At 37.2% G+C, this 10,808-nt stretch overlaps 2 long non-coding RNA genes across 2 annotated transcripts; both read left to right on the forward strand.

Moving 5' to 3' along the window:
- Positions 1-1,244: 1,244 nt before the first annotated feature.
- On the forward strand, positions 1,245-4,999 carry LOC118481868. Its single transcript, XR_004866175.1, has 7 exons — positions 1,245-1,454; positions 3,358-3,751; positions 3,834-3,947; positions 4,036-4,224; positions 4,325-4,554; positions 4,634-4,860; positions 4,961-4,999. It is a non-coding gene; the product is annotated as an uncharacterized LOC118481868 (long non-coding RNA).
- A 3,422-nt stretch (positions 5,000-8,421) lies between these two features.
- On the forward strand, positions 8,422-9,183 carry LOC110877448. Its single transcript, XR_004866174.1, has 2 exons — positions 8,422-8,660; positions 8,765-9,183. It is a non-coding gene; the product is annotated as an uncharacterized LOC110877448 (long non-coding RNA).
- The last annotated feature ends 1,625 nt before the right edge of the window (positions 9,184-10,808 follow it).

A 10,808-nucleotide genomic window follows, 5' to 3' on the forward strand; every position in this document is an offset into this window, starting at 1 on the left:
CTATCAAGGGCGTTTTTGTCAACTTTGACCCATCCTTTACTACAAAGGGCTTCCTTAAACATTTGACCAGTCCCACGACTAAACTATAACTCAATTCGCACATACCTGGCTCGGATTAAAGCTATGACCCGTTTTAATATTTCGTGCACTAAATGGCTAGTTAATAGCAACATAACTCCTTTCGCTATACAACCTGTGAATGCATAATACTTGACAACACAATTCATTAGTCGACTTCGTTAAATGGTGATAGCTTCACCATTTGACCTGTTAAGTCTAAATGTCCGTTTTCGTCCTTGTGTGATTGTAATTATTTTCTTATCCCTTCTATGTATCTTATTCTTTCATTGACTTGTAATCAAAGTTACCATAATATCCCTTAACCCCAATTTTCTCCTTCAACCATCGTTCTTATCATGGAAACATGTTCCGACCCGTATCAATACTTATCGGAACATCGTACTTCATTTACAAACTTACCATATTCATAATCTATACAATGAATGAGTATTCTACAAGGAGGGTGAAAGCTTAACTTACCTTGCATCCGAATATGCTTTTGTGCTCATTAGTCCCGTTTGACCCGCTTCTTTCCCCAAGCTTCTATGTCGCTTATTAAGCATCAACTATCATATTTCATTCTCAAGATAGTTAGCTTATTCATCATTCATCAAATCCTTTTTTTATCGCATGGATCAAATATCAAGTTTATCATTTAAACTTAAAACATGCTAATCCATCACTTCTTATCCAATTTCTTTAAAAATACTTACACATATATGATTATCAACATTATTAACATGAGCATATCATTATTTCTATCATATCATCAAAAACCCACTTCATAACTACTTTGTTAATCACTTATAAGTGGTCTAATCTTAAGTTCTTCATAATTTCATCATACTTTTGATGTGTGCACTATCTTCTAAGCATAGTGTACAACTAATTCATGCATATCCTTCTAATCTCATACATAATTCATCAAATTCCTCATTGTAATCGACATGAATCATCCATGCATAAACATCAAACCTACTAGTATCACATTTCTTTCAGTTCCTCTAACAAGAATCAATCATATATGTCAAAATACATCAATAATCTATGCTATATTAATAAACATATCCAAAGGACTTCTTAAAGTCATATAAAAATCCCTTAAAACACCCCTAAAGCATGCTGTACAACCCTCTAAAGCACAATATAATTTACAATCCCAATTATGCCCTTCACTCAAAAAAACCACACGGGGTACAACATCAGATGCATAATGTACTACTCATTAAAAAAACACGATATCACTATCTCATTAGGGTTTCAGATGTCTCATCTCATTCCTATCCGCCTCCCTCTCTCTCTCTCTCGGCGATTCAGAAACCCAAAGCTATCTTCACGGTTTTTTCCGACGACATGGATTAGGATTTCAGGGTTGTATCTTTCTCTGTATCCAGGTACTTTTTTTTGGCTGAATGTTTTCTTAGATCTATCGTACCGCTGTTGGTTCAGGTCCCAAACTCTACACACTCACAACACACACTTTACGTATATATGTGTATATGAAAATATGATAACAGGAGGAAAGTTGTATTTGTAATTGAAAGAAGGTTACCACTTTATTGACTAACCAAAGACTATATATAGTCATACAATACAGAACGTGGGAAATATAAAATAATAAATAAACCTATTTTCTCCCGAAAGAATAGGTAAACATGGATACCCACTCTTCTACCCATCACCAACGTACACTTCCAATAAAATAGGTCAAACCAAATATAAAAAACTCAAACTTGCAGCAAAAAGATCAACCAATTCACGTAATAAAATTACTGGTTTCTTCTGACCCTTTTACCCCTGGACCATTCTGCCCTTATCGGTTACTACGTTGACCCGATAACGCACCGACCCGTGACCCGTAAACAAACCCGAATAATCCAACAATCACCCCCTTAATCGGTGTTTGTTTACGCCTTCACCGCAGCACCGAATCACCTCGGTTTCGAACCACTATGACATCTAACGGACACCCGATCTTCACCTCGATCACGTCCAATGTCTCGATTCAACCCGAATAAAAAACACCACGCCTGTAACATGTAACATGGCATAACGCTGGAACCGTCCATTCACATCTTGACTCATCACGGATCAACGACCCACCCGGTCACATCCGAGTCACCCGATTGAACTCCAACGCCATAATGTCACTACCGTGTTCTTCCCTTTTTTTTCCCAACAACCTTTTTCCGATCACCCTTGTTCAAGAGGCTCTCCACCGACTAAGAAAACAAGCCACCCGCTTCTTACGTTTTCTCACCTTGCCAAACGAGACGAATCCAAAGCCACCTGCTTTGACGGATCCTTTATGCTCGCCTTTCACGCACAACGCCGGTCTCCTCTTATCACGAACAACTTGATCAAGGCACCTGCGACACCATCTACTGTTATCACCGGTTATGTAATAGCCGCGCAAACCCGCAACTAACAACCGAACAGCCTAGTATCTTAACAGCCACGAACACCGATGTTCATCACGGTCACCCCCGTCATCTCAACCGGTTCTTACCCACAACGACGGTTGACCCGAACACCATAACGTCTTCGTCTAACGCTGCAACACAGTCCCGAACAGCCACCGAACACAAGTGTTTATCACCGGTCACCCCCGTCGTCATAACCGGTACGTCTACCACAACAACGACCGACCAAAACACCTTAACGCGTCCGTCTTCTGCTGTTAAGCGATCCGAAAACAGCCACCTGCCGTCTCGAACCTCCTTCTACGCCTGCCCTCCACCGACCGACACACCTGCCGGCGGCGGAGGCTTCCTCCGATCTTCAAACCTGCTTCTCGAGCCCTAGGCTCTGATACCAAATGTTGGTTCAGGTCCCAAACTCTACACACTCACAACACACACTTTACGTATATATGTGTATATGAAAATATGATAAGAGGAGGAAAGTTGTATTTGTAATTGAAAGAAGGTTACCACTTTATTGACTAACCAAAGACTATATATAGTCATACAATACAGAACGTGGGAAATATAAAATAATAAATAAACCTATTTTCTCCCGAAAGAATAGGTAAACATGGATACCCACTCTTCTACCCATCACCAACGTACACTTCCAATAAAATAGGTCAAACCAAATATAAAAAACTCAAACTTGCAGCAAAAAGATCAACCAATTCACGTAATAAAATTACTGGTTTCTTCTGACCCTTTTACCCCTGGACCATTCTGCCCTTATCGGTTACTACGTTGACCCGATAACGCACCGACCCGTGACCCGTAAACAAACCCGAATAATCCAACAACCGCCGTCGATTTAGAGGTTGTTTTGTTATAGATGAAGATGGAGCGGTGGAGATACCGTCGACTTAGATCTACCGTATCACCGTCGAGCCAGGTAATTTTTTTGCTGAAATTTTCGCAGATCTACTGTACTACCGTCATTTTTTTGAGATGAAACTGGGTTTTTTTGTAGATCGATGTACGAACTTTGGATCTGATGTCATTTAGTGTTTAACTTCGTTTAATTTTTCTCAGATCTACTGTACTGCCGTCATTTTTTGAGATGAAACTGGGTTTTTTGTAAATCGATGTACGAACTTTGGATCTGATCTCAGTTAGGGTTTAACTTCGTTTAATTTGTTTGAATATGCTGATATATATTTGTTTGAATTTGCTGATATCTGAAACCTTTGCTGATATTCAACCACAAGCACCGAATCGAAATTAAGGTTCTGGATTCTCATATTCTCTATGGTTTATCTTACTTGTGGGAAAATTTACTTATAATTCTTTCTTGTTATCTTGATGCAGCTCAAGGAGATGGATGGAGTGACAATCTCCGAACAATAACCAACCGAGAAGAAAAAAGGCTTTCCTGATTGGATAAACTTGATGAAGCCCACCAATGAGGAGAAAGATCATTGGGTTTGTTTAATCTTCTGCTTTGTTAAATAATATTAGTATTTTTGTTCATTCTATTTAGGCTTTTATTGAATCATGTTTTTGGTTTCAGAATGTTGTTGTCCCGAGATTGAAATCTTGGATCCGTAAAGTTGTAAATGAAGATGTAGAAGAAGATGTTGCAATAAATCTGACAAAAACCCGACATTGGCTGAACAAGCTGCTGCGGCAAAAGCGGCAGCAGCAGCAGCGTCGGATGTGGCACGTGCTAGCCAGGAGATGTTGGCGTCAAAAACTAAAGGTATCTTTCCTTTTTTTTGGTTTGATTTCTTTTATTTGTGTTTTTATAATTTTCTAGGAATTTTGTTGTTTGTATTTGCTGAAATCCTAACTTGTTGCAGAGAAGAAATTCTATCGGGTACTTCTGAAGGTATAAGAAATGAGTACACTAGATGTTGCGAGAACGGAACTTGCTCTACGTGTTTTGTATTTGAACAAAGCTGAAGCCCGGAACAAGATATGCAGGGCAATACAATACGGTTCAAATTTCGTAAGTAATGGCAAGCCAGGAACTGCCCAAAATGTTGACAAGTCAACTAGCTTGGCTACGTAAGTTTTCCGTCTTTTTAAGGTATCGTTTTTGTCAAAATAATCAGATTCTATGCATATAATGAATCTGATTTTTGTAAAAATTATCAAATTTTATGCAGTTTGTCAATGATTTGCATGCTCTTATCAGTCCAACTGCTCCAGGAACTCCGCTTTCACTTGTTTTACTGGGGAAGGTAATCGTTTTTTCGATTAGTAAGTCAATTTTATTTTTTCATTTTGACATTTTCTGATCAACAATGCTTTGTTTCAATTGAAAAATGCTGTATTGTCGACTTTCTTGTTCCTTGACCAAATTGTTTGGCTCCATAGATCAGGCGTCTACAAGGTGTGTGCATCATTTTTACCTGGATTTCACTAAATCACCTACAGTACGTAAAATGGTTTAACGCTTTGTATGTGTATCTTGAACGTGTTTGTTTTGTTAGAACAAAGAGCATGCAGAAATAATTGGCAGGGTATCGCTCTTCTAAAAAAGGTAGATAAATTTTAAGAAACAAAAATTAATATGGTGGGGTAGGATCATTAAGTTTTGGACTAAATGTGTTCTACTCTGGCTCAACTTTACCCGGTCCGCACAATTGTTAAAGACCATATTATTGTCAAAAGACCTTTATGTTTATCATAACTCATATCATATTTATTTTATTTCTGAACAGCCAATCTGGTCTTTTATCTACATATGACAGGTTAGACTAAGATGTGGAGTGAAAGTTGAGCTTGCCGACATAGTACATTGCCAGCCTTAAGCATCCATTAGCATACTGTCATGAGAGGCATTTTATCCATCGGGATATCAAGCCGGAGAACTTGTTGCTTGATCACGAGGTAAGTTAAGATAACAATCACTTGTTGAATATGGTGTATTTTCATTTGCTTTATTTTTAAATAATTCTGAGCAATCTATATTAGAAAATCGTTTGAAACTCTCAAACTTTCTGTGAGTTACGCAACATGAAACTTGTCTCTTCTGTAGTGTTATAAATCAAATTAATGAAAAATGAAACTTGTCTCTTCTGTAATTTTAAATTTTGAGATCTGATGGCTGGGTCAATTGAAGATAGCAGATTTTGGGTGGTCTGTTTAGGCAAAAAAAAACAAGAGACACACAATTGTGGAACATTAGTTATGGTGGATCTGAAGGCAAGGGTTTTTATTTCAATATCCTATTGCGATTTTCAGGTTATTTGATGACAAGGGACACAGAAGTTATGGTGGATCTAAAGGCAACAGAGGTGGATATGGAAATCGACGGTCGTGATGCAATGGGATTCCGGCAAGTATTTAGGTGACCAGAGTATGACGTTCTAGCTTTTCCCAATGATATATATAACTTCTGTTTAGATTTTACTTTATTTGAAATCTTGGGGCTTCCATTTTAATTTTTTCCTAATTTTATAATTTTGGGGGATACGTAACTTGCATCTTGTAGGGTGGATTTTGGTTTAGACTTTGTTTGGTTCAAAAACTGAAATGTTTTGTTTGTATCTGTGTTAAATTATTTGGTGCTTAAAACCTACTAGATTTGTATCAGTTGAATTTTGACTTTTAATTCATGAAAGAGTTTTTGAACATACTGGATTTGTTGTTTGGGTTGAGACGTTGAAATAGAGATTGGGTGCATTTCCTTTTTTTTACTTCAACCAATTAAAACTCAATATTATAATTAAAGGTCAAGATCTTTTTGTTCAGTATGGTATTCTTAGTTCCTTTTACTCCACTTTCTTTGCGGCTGCAAAGGTAGCATTGGTTAGGTTGACCATATTTGGGCGTGTCTCATGTGGCAATTTCAACCTATTTGTTTATGTGTATATTAATTTATTATGTTTACTACCAATTGTTTCCTCAGATCTCCGAAATGGGATTTCCTAAGTTTTTACAAGTTTATAATTGGTTAAATGAGTGCCGCTAAATATTTAGGTAAGTATTTTATTCATTGGTTGAAACGCGTGTTTAAGTCCGACTTATTAGTTGTCCAGCTTTAAACATGAGTCTTTAATCCTTTTGACCCATTTCCCTTTTAATCTACTTTTTTTTAGTTGTAAGTGGTGACCCATTAGAGATAAAATATAACCTGAAATGACCCATTCGTAAGTATTGAACCAAATTGTTATTTAAGTTGTTCATCTACAGTTGTCTGAATGGACTTATATGCGTAACCACTTGCATACCCTGATATACGTAGCTTTTAAGCTAGAGGCATCATTTTTACCCCAGTTACACTACTGAATACGGTTTGATTTGGATTCGGTTTCATGTCAAACGGGTCAAATAACTGAAATATAGCTAAAACGGGTCTGTCATATGGGTTGGAAAATGGCCAAAGTCTGTTTATAATGCGTTCAACCTTCCAAGTTTTTTATTGAGTGTTCTGTAATCACATATATAATACACTAATTATTTACATAAGATTTCACAAGAAAGTGTTTTGCGGTTCCACTAAAACCGACCCACAATATATATCCCGCTGAAACCTGGGCGCATTACTACAGAGTTAAACCACCTTAGTTGACACCTAATTTTATGATGGTTACTATCTACTCTTGCTACTACAGGTCCTTCCTATTATACTTGATGTTTGAACCATCAAGAAAACTTCTACAAGATCATCTATGTAAGTAGCCACATATTCAAAATCAGAAGAATTTCATACGTTAGTCATGTGTAACCCAACTAAACCACACATTTGAAAACAAGGAACGTTACAATCTTTGTATTTTCTTCCCATTTAGTATTGTTTTAAATTAAATTAAATATATTTAATTAGAATCAACGGAAAATGACACTGTCGAAAATCTAACAAAAAACGAGTACAATGATATAATATGTCCACTCTGCCAATGACACCGTCGCCGACTCCTTGGGGAGGCTAAGCGGGGACATGTCTGCGGTATGGATTCACCGCACAAGTTTTCAAATCTACCCTACATCATAAGATTTAATTTTAAAAAGAAACATATTTAAAAAAATAAAAAAACAAGTCCCCCAAGAGAGGAGTGCCACCATGAAATTGAGGGTGTGGGGAGAGTTAAGTGGGGAGTTGACGTGATACGTGCTGATTGGCTGTGGGTATGAGAGGTCACTCCCCACTTAGAGGAGTGCCCCTTACACCCTTATACATTTAGTACCTTGGTGAACAATTGTTTTTGGTTTTGGTGACAACTGGATGAGTGTTTGGGGAATGGTTTAGGCTGATATGCAGATGTACATAACAATTTTAATAATAAATTAATTAAAAATACAAAAATTTAAATCTAATAATATAAGTTGGAGTTAGAAGAAAATCATATACATAGAGGAAATGATTCATGGAACTGTGATAAGTGGGTTGAAGACGGTATGGATGAGCTCGGTACCAATCAGTACCGAAATTCCCGAAATACGGGTACCGAAATTTTGGCATACACGAGAAGTAATAAAATTACTCACATGTGTTTGTATAGAATTTATTTTATATCATAAAATCATAGATGCACTTGTACAAGATTTTGTTTGTTTCCTATATAGAAGAGCTATACAATATCATGGGCGAAACTTCATTGGGGAAAGGGGCATCCCCTTTTCTCTTTATAGTGTTAATTTTACCGAAATTTAAAAAAGAGTAAATTACAAGTTTTGTCCTTTATGTTTGTCCAAAATTGCAGGCGCTGTCCTTTGTCTTTAAAATTGATGAATTTTGTCCTTAATGTTTGCAAATCTTGCACGTTATGTCCTTTAGGCCAAACCCAGTTAATTTTTTTTGTTAAATCTGGTCATGTGCAAGGCATGTGAGGGTACATTTGTCTTTTCACCATTATAGGGATTATTTTGTAAAAGAATTTATCTTTAGGGACTATTGGGTAAATATAAAAAAGATATTTAAAATAAAAATATATATAAAAAGAAAATAAAACTCTGTCTTCTCTCTCTCTCTTCTCTCCCTCTCACTCTCTCTAACCCTTGTCTCTCTCTCTCTAATGCGGTGGTGAAGGCCGATGACGGAGATGCAGGTGACGGAAACCCTTGTCACTCCGTCTTCTCCGGCGACATGTACAGGGTAAATCGCTCCGTCTTCTCCGGCGACATCACATACCGAAGGTCCTCCGTCTTCTCCGGCGACATCACATACCGAAGGTCCTCAATTCAACGGTAAATCGCTCTAATTCTGGTGGTGGTTGCTAATTTGGGTGGTTAGTAGGTTCTTGGGGTTAGGGTTTCAGTGGGGGTGGTGGGTTTAATGGTGTTTGTTGCAGGTTGGGGTTAGGGTTTCAGTGAGGGTGGTGATGGTGGAGACGGCGGTGAAAGGGTGGTGATGGTGGAGACGGTGAAAGGGTGGTGGGTTTAATGGTGTTTGTTGCAATTTGGGTCAAAAAATTGATTTAGAACAGGCAAGAACGAAACGTGACCGTGTGGTTCAAAAGTAAAAGCATGAAAAGCTTTGGTGGCTGAAATGAAGGAGGCAGCATGATTGCAGTCTACTTCGAAATGGATTAATTTTGTTTTCTATTCACCGTTAGTTGTGCCGATTTATTTTTCAAGCATCTTTTTAGTTTAATGTTAAAAGTGGAGTATGAAGATCAATCTGATATGTGATGTTGGTAAAAATGAAATTGATACTTACTTTTGATGTTAGAGATAATTTCCTTTTGATGTTAAAGATCAATTTGAGTGAGATTGGGTGTTTTAAGATAGTCCGTGAATATTTTTTTTTTTTACAAAATAGTCCTGAATAATTTCTTTTTACAAAATAACCCCTGAAAATGTGAAATGACAAGAATGCCCTCATGTGCAAGGCACATGACCATTTTTAACAAAAAAATCTGACTGAGTTAGGGCTAAAGGACATAACGTGCAGGATTTTGAAACGTTAAGGACAAAACTCGTCAAAATTAAAGACAAAGGATACCGCCTGCAATTTAGTACAAACATAAAGGACAAAACTTGTAATTTACTCTTTAAAAAATTTTATTTTGTAGTGTAACATATTGGATTATGAGAGTACCTTAACCGAAAATTTAGATTTTAGTTATGACCCAACTGAACTGAACCTTCTCATGCACACTCTTAAAATTACTAATAAGTGTTGTGTTTTCCATTGCATCGCGAATTTGGTTTTGGTTATGGCTCAAAACCGAACCGCCCCATACATAGACGTAAACTTACCAACCTAAGTGATATGTTTCCCGCCGCATCGCGTGGGTAAACGACTAGTAGGCAATAATTTGGACATGGATGATTTACCCATGTCATCATCTTTACCATAACAAATGGGTTTCACCCTCAAACATCAAATTAACCTAAACCATGAATAATCCATATTCTATATGATGATTCGAACACATGCTCATACTCAATTTCATACCAATTCATGGATTAGAACATAACCCACTTCGTTAAAGATCACCAATCTAGGTTTTGAGACATACCTTATGGTCCCTCGTGTAGGTGATCATTAATCCGTGTTTATTCATGAGTTTAGACCTTGATTTGCCCTTCAATTCGATGATTCTTCATGCTTAGGGTTTCTTGAGCTCATGGAGCTCCTGGCCCCTTCACGAACACACATACGTGTGTGTGTATATGTGTGTATTTTTTTTATAAAATCAACTTTCATGTAGCCCACTTTAGTCCCTCAAGTTTACCACTAATTATAATTGGCACAACTCTCAATTTTTTTTTAATTGTTTCTACTATATTCTTAACTAGGTTGAATAACTTAGTTATTTATTTCATGCTTAATCATATAGGAACATACGGCAAATATAAACATTCGGGTTTTGGGGTGTTACAGATGGTGAGTGTGGCATATTCCCATTATTCCATCTCTCCACACAAACAAACTCAAACTCAGAGCTAAGATCGATCTATACGCCTCTAAGGGCCAAGTGCTACACAAGCACATGATAGAGACATCGTGAAGTTTTATTGCACACTGTCACGATAAGTGCCATGCCTTTTACGCCCAACGACAAGCCAGGCACTCGGGTGACAGAGTACACACGCTAAGGCCATGTAAATAACTTACAGACAACTGAAAATAATACTAATAGGAACATGCAACAATGAGTACAAGTCTGAGGTATGGCATGCTACAACACACTAATTATCATATAAACAATACCAGACTGATTCTGATTCTGATAACGCATCACATATCAAACGACTAATACAAAGAAACAAAAATCCGTACTACGAAGTGACGGATATGATTAAATAAAAAATAATACAAGGATGAGAAGACCAAAGAATCCGTACCCGTAGGGGAAACCAAAATATATACTAAGATGGTAGGACCAA

This window comes from Helianthus annuus, chromosome 9, assembly GCF_002127325.2.
Source record: "Helianthus annuus cultivar XRQ/B chromosome 9, HanXRQr2.0-SUNRISE, whole genome shotgun sequence".
Taxonomy (NCBI): domain Eukaryota; kingdom Viridiplantae; phylum Streptophyta; class Magnoliopsida; order Asterales; family Asteraceae; genus Helianthus; species Helianthus annuus.